This window comes from Rattus norvegicus, chromosome 2, assembly GCF_036323735.1.
Source record: "Rattus norvegicus strain BN/NHsdMcwi chromosome 2, GRCr8, whole genome shotgun sequence".
Taxonomy (NCBI): Eukaryota; Metazoa; Chordata; class Mammalia; order Rodentia; family Muridae; genus Rattus; species Rattus norvegicus.
In genome coordinates this window covers 185,416,056-185,422,596 of record NC_086020.1, presented here as the reverse complement: position 1 = coordinate 185,422,596, position 6,541 = coordinate 185,416,056, and positions in this window count along the sequence as shown.

The following is a 6,541-nucleotide window of genomic DNA, read 5'->3' as shown; positions in this document are numbered from 1 at the left end:
CCTGCTGCCCAATGGGATACTAAGCGGCGGGATAGGCACCGCCTTCTCGGCACCTCTCCACCAGTAATACTACAGAAAGGCGGGGCGCCGAGCGCACGGTCCACCCAGAGCTAAACCGACAGGGTGAGCTGGAGACCAGAGTCAGGCACTAGATAGACTCGCGGACAGTCACTGAGACGAGGACATAAGCTACATGCACACAGACAGGTTGGTAGAAAAGAGGTCCCGGACAGAAGTGTCACAAACATGAAGGAAGACAACCCGAAAAGAGAGACAGGAAACCAGGGGCCCTCGGCTGGGTAGGGCTGTCAGAGTCTGCGCGATCCTCCCTCACTTCCATCAGCGACTTAGGCGACCCTTCTCTCTAGGGAGTCTCCCGCCTTGTCCCTCTGCATTCTCCTTCCTAGGCTTCTGCCTTCGTCTCTTTGCATCCCCGTGTGCTATCTCTGGTTCATGTTCATCCTGACCCCAATAAGAAGGCCTGCTTGGTTTAGGAGGCCTGAGAAACGAAAAGTATCCTCCGTCTTATCTTGTGTCCGTCATCTCCTCCCCACCGACCTCTACAGTCTGAACAGGTCAGCCCTGAACCACCATGCCAGGAGCTAAGAACTCTGAAAGCTAGACGCTGGCTGTCAGGAGACAGATGGTTGACAAAAGAGGGCAGGTAGGAGGGCTAAAGCTCAAAGCCAGGTGGAGACCAAGACGAATTGATTCAGAGAAATACAGAGACATCAAAGGGAGAGTGAACAGCTATCCTGACCACATAGATGCGAGATTGGTGTGTCCCACTTCCTCAAAAGGCTCTTGAATGTCCCTCCAAATGGTAAAACTGCTCCTTGTCCCCAAAGCTAAGGGAGCCAAGTAAAGGGCCTTTCATTTGGGGAATGTCAATGAAGAGGAAGAAGAAGGCTATTTCAGACAATACTGCTTAGCTTCCACCTTGGTGTTGCCTGCTAAGATTTTTCCTTGCGTGGGGCTGAGACAAAGGATATTTTCAAAATTCCCTGGAATGTAGGTGGCCTGGGAGACATTGACATTCTAAGAAAGTGTTGTCTGAGTGGGCACTTGTACCCACAGCTTGGCCTCTCGATTAGAGGAAAAAAGTGTTGAGTTACCAATTTCTACACCAACCTTCACTGAATGGGGGGGGGGGGCCGGGGTCTGAATAGAATAAATACAACGGCCAAACAAACTGTACCCTGCTATAAGATTCACGCACAGACGTGGACAGTGAGAGACAAGACAGACCCCTAGACTTAAGGTAAGAGGAAGCAATGAGATAACCAGAGTGAGAGAGGAATAGTACCTACACATGATTAACTGCCGAGGGGATCCTGGAGCCAAAGTGATTTAGCAGGCAGTAAAATTAGGGAACATAGACCAGCAAAAAAAAAAAAAAAAAAAGCTTAATGAGTAAAAGCACTTGTTTCAAAAACCTATGGGCCTAAGATCAATACCCAGAAACCACGGTGGAAGGATAGAACTGACTCTGACCTCCACACACACCGTGGGATTTACACACACCTCACACACATAAGCAACAATGCTAGTAAATACAAAATAACAATTAAGGGCAGGCATTGTGGCTTATGCCTTTAATCCCAGCACTTGGTAGGCTGAGGCAGCTGTTCTCTGAGTTTTAGGCCAGTCTGGTCTACATTTAAGAGCTCCAGGACATGGGGCTGGGGATTTAGCTCAGTGGTAGAGCCCTTACCTAGGAAGCGCAAGGCCCTGGGTTCGGTCCCCAGCTCCGAAAAAAAAAGAACCAAAAAAAAAAAAAAAAGAGCTCCAGGACAGCCAGGGCTACACAGAGAAACCCTGTCTTGAGAGACAGAGAGAATGTTCTAAAGATTGTAAAGAAGATTTAGGAGAAAGATACATAACATGTAGAGGTTTCAATGTTTCCTAGCTTCTAGCATGGGTCTTAGATATTCATTCAAATATGAACTTACTGGATACATTAGTATATATGGATTAAAACATAATTCCTTAAAGTTTTAAGAAAGATCAAACTTTAATGCAATTCATATTAATCACCTCAAGCACAATTTACTGTGGCTTGTGGCTTGTGATCCCACATTTACAAATAGGACTTTCTTTTCTTTTTTTTTTTTTTTAAAGATTTATTTTATGTATATGAGTACACTGTCGCTGTCCTCAGACACACCAGAAGAGGGCATCAGATCTCATTACAGATGGTTGTGAGCCACCATGTGGTTGCTGGGATTTGAACTCAGGACCTTTGGAAGAGCAGTCAGTGCTCGTAACCACTGAGCCATCTCTCCAGCCCCACAAATAGGACTTTCATGATTGGAAAGTTGGCTCAGTGGGTAAAGGCATCTACAACCAAGATTTGCAAACTGAGTTCAATCCCTGGGATCCACCGAGTGAAAGAATTAGTTCTCTCAGGTTGAGCTCTGACTGACACAAATGTGTGACGCCACACACACACACACACACACACACACACACACACACACACACACACACTTTTTGAGTGCAGGAAGAGTTGAGACAGGGTTCCTCTGTATAGCGATCTGACTGTCCTAGAACTTATTCTGTTATCACATAACATTTTAAAAAATCTAAACTACAAAAAAAATTTTACAAGCAGTACCAAAAGCTGGTGTTAAACTCAGAAATCCTCCTGCCTCTGCTTCCAGAGTTCTGGGATTAAAAGCCAGTGTCCAGATATGATAAAACATTTTACAAGAAAGATAATAAGCACCATGGTTGGGGGGGGGGGTCTGGCTCAGTTGGTAGGGTGCGTGCACAAAGCCCTGGGTTCAATCTTCAATACCTGTAACCCAGGGGTTGGTGTCGGCCTATACTGTATCTCAGCAGTTATTAATAGAGGCAGGAAGATCAGAGGCTCAAGATTATCTACTACTATCTATTGAGTTAACAACAACAAACCCAAGACCTACAGTTTATTAAGGATTAAAGAGCAGTGCCGGGGTGGACAAATAGCTAAGTGCTTGTTCTTTCAGAGGACCCAGGTTCAGGTCCCCTGGCACCCATATGGTGGTTCAGAACCGTCCATAACACCAGTTGCAGGGGATTCAGCACCTTCTTCTGATCTCTTTGGGCACCAGACATACATGCAGGCAAAACACCTTTACACAGAGAGTGTGGTCCCTTGAATCCCAACATTGGAAAGCAGAGGCAGGAGGATCTCTGTGAGTTTGAGACCAGCCTAGTCTTCATGAGGTCTAGGATTACAAGGATTATGTGGCGAGGTGATGAAGCCCAACTCAAAATAAGTGAATAAGGCTCAACAAATCAGAATAAAAACACACACATAACATTTTAAAAATCTAAATAAACTTCAAAAAGTTTTCAAAAGCAACACTCCAAAATCTAATTATGACAAAACTAAATAGAACTACCGGTCTGCAAGTGGGGTCTAGCATAGGGGTTCAAGGCCAACTTGTGCACTCTTGGTGTTTCCAAGAGAAGATAATGGATACATTTTAATTACTTTTTTCAGTGCTGGATAAAGAAACCCAAGGCCTTGATGATAGCTAAGTAAACATTCTAACATTGACTTTTATTTCCAGCCTGCTGTAGATATTTTATCTTGAGGGACAGGGAACTTTGATGGGAGTCTGCCTGAAGAAAGGAGAAAATGCCCCCCCCCCCCACAAAGACAATGTTTAAATAAAAGCTTTTACTCGGTAAACATGGCACCTGAAACATGGACAGCAAAAGGTCTTGTGAGGCTCATGTGTGCAAAGGACATTGGTTCTGAGCAAGGGGACAGAAAGAGGGACCTGGCTCCAGAAAGCCTGGAGCACCAAGCTGGGCTGGGTAAAACTATTTGCAAGAAGTGGGGCCTGTTTTAAGTTGTTTAGTAAGAAAATGATGTGCCAAGGTGTCTTGTTCTTTTGTTGTTGTTGCTACAACAGCAGAAAGAAGACAGTGGGTCTGGAGAGATGGCTCAGAGGCTAAGAGCACTGACTGCTCTTCCAGAGGTCCTGAGTTCAATTCCCAGCAACCACATGGTGGCTCACAACCATCTGTAATGGGTACTAGCTTTCAAATATACATGCAGACAGAGCATTCATATGACTAAATCAGTCTTAGAAAAAGAAAGAATGAGGAGAGAGAGAGAGAGAGAGAGAGAGAGAGAGAGAGAGAGACCAGGCAGTGAGGAAACACTGGGATGAGAGAGTTGGTTTAGTTGTAGTTGGTGGTTAAGAGCGCTGGCTGCTCTTGCAGAGGACTGGATTGGATTTCAGTTTCCAGCACTCGTGGCAGCGCACAGCATCTGTAATTCCAGTTCCAGAAGATCCAGTACCTTCCTCTGACCAGTGTGAGCACTGGGCACACACAGGACTGCACACTGAAGGTAAAACATTTACCCTCATAAAATACTTTTATTTTGAAACAAGGTTTTTCTACATAGCGTTGGCTGTCCTAGGACTCACTATGTGGACCAGACTAGCTTTAAACTCAGAGAGATCTGCCCGCCAGACTCCATGCGCAGGTCGGAGGACAACTTCTAGAAGTCAGTTCTCTCCTCCCACCTTGCTCAGACAAGGTCTCCTGTTTTGCTGCTGTGCTATGAGGTCACACTGGCCAGCTTATGAGCTTGCAAGGGTTCTCCTGTCTCCAACCCTCATCTGCCTTGGTAGTGTGGGCTCCAGGTTGAGTGTCTCTATATCCTGCTTTTAACCCAAGCCTTGGGAAGCTTGGACCCTCAGGATCAAGCTGGTGTGCCTAGCACATCTTCTCAGTCATCCATTATTTTCATTTGAAATGGAGCCTCTTATAACCCTCCCCTTCCCACACTGATGACCATGAACTCCCAACCCTTCTGCCTCCTTTTACCATGTCGGGCTAGTAGGTATTAATTGTTAACACATTCGTTGAATAAATTTGTACATTTTTTCTACTTAGGAACATAATTCTACATCTCTAAATCCATCTTTTATTTGAGATGTCTTACTTTGTTGCTCAAGGTGACCCCAAATTCCTAGGCAGGTTTAAACAATCTCCCTGCCTCATTCACCAGAATGCCCAGGACTATGGGGTCTGTCATTGTATACAGAATGCATCTTTTGAATGCACTGTAGTTAAGATTTTGGTGACGGGGTACTGAGACAGGTCTTGACTCTGTAGCCCTGAGTGACCTTCTACTTTCTATGTATACCAGGCTAGCCTCAAGCCTCAGCAATCTTCCTGTCTCAGCCTTCTGAGTTCTGGGGTTATATGTGTGCAGTACCAAATCTAACACTGATAATTATTGTAAGAGAGACTCTAGTCCAGAACTTGTGATGTTCCTGTCATCTTCTGTAAAGTACTGGGATTATAGACTAATGCCACCATCTGAGCCCCTTTTTTTTATATTTATTTTATGCGTATGTTTTGCCTGCATGCGTGCATATGTAGCAAATGTATGGAGTGCCTGTGGAGGTCAGAAGAGGGCGGTAGATCCCATGAAACTGAAATTATAGCTGGGTGGGGTGTGGGTGATGAGAACTGAACCAAAAAGAGAGAACTGAACCAAAGTTTTTGAACAATTCATTCTTTCCTTTTTTAATTTTTTTTAAGTCTTTATTCTATTTTATGTATGTGAGTACACTGTTGCTCTCTTCAGACACACCAGAAGAGGGCATCAGATCTCATTACAGATGGTTGTGAGCCACCATGTGCTTGCTGGAAATTGAACTCAGGACCTCTGGAAGAGCAGTCAGTGCTCTTAACCACTGAGCCATCTCTCCTGCCCTCTTTCCTTTATTTTTAATCCTTTTTTTTATTTTTTGTTTGTTCTTTTTTTTTTTTAAAGACAGGGTCTCACTATGCAGCCCTGGCTGTGCTAGAGTTCACTCTGTAGACTTGAACTCAGAGAGATTTGCCTGCCTCTGTTCCCCAAGTGCTGGGATTAAAGGCATACACCACCATACCTGGCTTTTCTTTTCTGCTGACATCTTTCCTTCAGCCTCTCTCTCTCTCTCTCTCTCTCTCTCTCTCTCTCTCTCTCTCTCTCTCTCTCTGTGTGTGTGTGTGTGTGTGTGTGTGTGTGTGTGTGTGTGTGTGTGTGTGTGTTCATTCCAATATCTCTCATGAAATTTTAACATTTGCATGTGGTCCATGCATCTTGAAGGGAGAGGCAGGAGAATCAGAAATTCAAGACTAGCCTGGGCAACATGAGACCAGTATTTAAAAATATACATCAAAGCAGGGTAGGGTAGCTCATTCCTGTATTCAAGAGTATTTGGAGGCTGAGAGAGGCAGGAGGACTGCTGGGAGTTTAGGAACAGCCTGGGCTATGGTGAGATCCAGTTTCAAAACCATCAAGGGCTGGAACTGCAGGTCAGGGCTGAAGTGCTGGCCAGAAAACTCAAGGCACTAGGTTCAGTCCTCAACATCGACCAGGAAGGCGTCAGGATTGCAGATGGCCGTAGTGGTGCCTGCCCATTGCTCTGACATGGGGGAGCCATGAGCTTGAGGGTAGAGCAGATCAAAACCAGAAGGGAACCAAAGTTCCAGCCTTCTCTTGGTCCTTGTCCACATTTACTGTGTGACTTCTAGACCA